Below are 1,956 nucleotides of genomic sequence, written 5' to 3' on the forward strand. Positions count from 1 at the left end.
CATGGCCAAAGTGTTTGAAGTCTTTTTCCTGACACAGCATTACAAGTGACATGTGGTCTGTACTTGATGAGGTGGTAAATTAGCCAGAGACAAATATACAGCTACTACTTTGTGCTGCTTTTTGCTGAACCTAATGGGTTCACCGCCTCAAAAGAATCTTGATATAGAATTAGTTTTAGACATGATGGGTTTTGAGAAAAGAACTCATTGTTTTTATATACCTGACCATCACTGACATCACAAAGCACATCAGTGTATGGTACGTATGTACCCTGTGCAGCACAATTCTGCCATAAGTCTGACTCCAGTAAATGTCTCAAAGTGTCTTTCAATGGAACATAGTAGGCAAACCTCTGTGACCTTGTTTCATCCCTTCCTAAGTACAACTTTACAGGTTCTGTGTATCTAAACATCTGTTTAAAAGCCCTAGTTCTTGAAAAATTGGTTCTCATTGGTCCTTCATGACTAATGGTGAAAAGGTCAGATTCCTTCACAACATCACATATACTACCAATAACCTCATCTGTTAATTCAGTTAAGTCACTTTTCAGGAATGCACTTAATTTATTCAAAGTATATGTCTGTCCTAGTTCATGTATGCTTAGCATCTCTTCAATAATATTTTGTATAGTTGATGCTGGCAGAAGAAACTGCCCATGTAATTTCAAGTAGAAAAGAGAAATATTTCTAAGAAAAAGGTCACTGAAATTTTCTGTAAGATGGACTTCACCTTCATCAGTCTCACTAAATCTCTCTGTAGGGCCTGTAACTAACGGTTCAGTTTCAAGAAACTGAGAAACTGTCTCCTTATAAAGATCTCTTATACTGTCCACAGAACATTGTCTGTGTTTCCTGGACATGTAGGCTGTAAACGACGATCTCACAGTGAACGTATGGTCGCATCCTGTCACCGGACATGTCACAACACGTCCTTCGGCTATATGTTCCTTTAAGTGAGCTGTTAGTGATCTGACATCGCGACATTGGCGCTGGCACATAGACATATTACACGTAAACACCGTAAGGGCATTTGTAGTATCAATATATGAATCTGTGTTATGTTTACGGTAAAAATGAGCCTTAAATTCCCCATATGAACGAAACGTATTGTGGCAATCTGTAGCGCCACACTTGAACACGCATCGTGGTTCATGACGGTGAAGTTTGACATGTAAAACATGTTCCCTAAGGGTTTGCACTGATGTTCCACAGAAATAACAACTAAACATTGTAACTGCGTGAACAAACACGCACTCTATTGCTGTTTTAAACACCTAAATGCTGTTTCACATCCCGTAAGTTTTACATGTGCTGCCAAGATACGTTCATGCGCCGTCAACACGGTACATGCTACTCGTGTTTAAAACCACACACTGCTTAACACTGCTTAAAACGATTTAATTTAACTTACCAATTTGCCCAGACACATTTATTTTATTTTATATTCCCACTAGTTTGTAGATTTTTTTTAAATGTTATGTTTGTTATTGGGTGCTTTCCACTTCATGTACCCACATACAGCGCTGGCTTAAAGCAATACATTCTGGTCCTGACGCAATGCATTGTGGTTAGATTTTTATCGTCCGCTGCATTATGTCACCATGTCACGTCGTACAAAAACCTCGCGAGAGCAAGACAGATCATCCTGCACCTCTTAAGTGTTATGTAGTTTTGCCTGAAACGCAAAAATAAAACAAAGCAATTAAAGCCGATCAGTGGCTCAAATTCTGCTGTAGCGATTGAAGAACTTTTGTCGGAAGTTGGATTCGAACCCACGCCTTACTTCGGAGAACAGAATACCCCTTACTTTGAAAGGCCATTTTCGCTGCGCAGGAGGCTTTAGACCGCTCGGCCATGGGGCAGTTTCCAGTTGAACCCTAAGGAGTAGGTTAAGTCCAGCCTTGGCTTCCAAGCTGACGTTTTTCTACATATGTGCTTGTGTATCATGGACAGTAA

This window comes from Brienomyrus brachyistius, unplaced genomic scaffold, assembly GCF_023856365.1.
Source record: "Brienomyrus brachyistius isolate T26 unplaced genomic scaffold, BBRACH_0.4 scaffold466, whole genome shotgun sequence".
NCBI lineage: Eukaryota > Metazoa > Chordata > Actinopteri > Osteoglossiformes > Mormyridae > Brienomyrus > Brienomyrus brachyistius.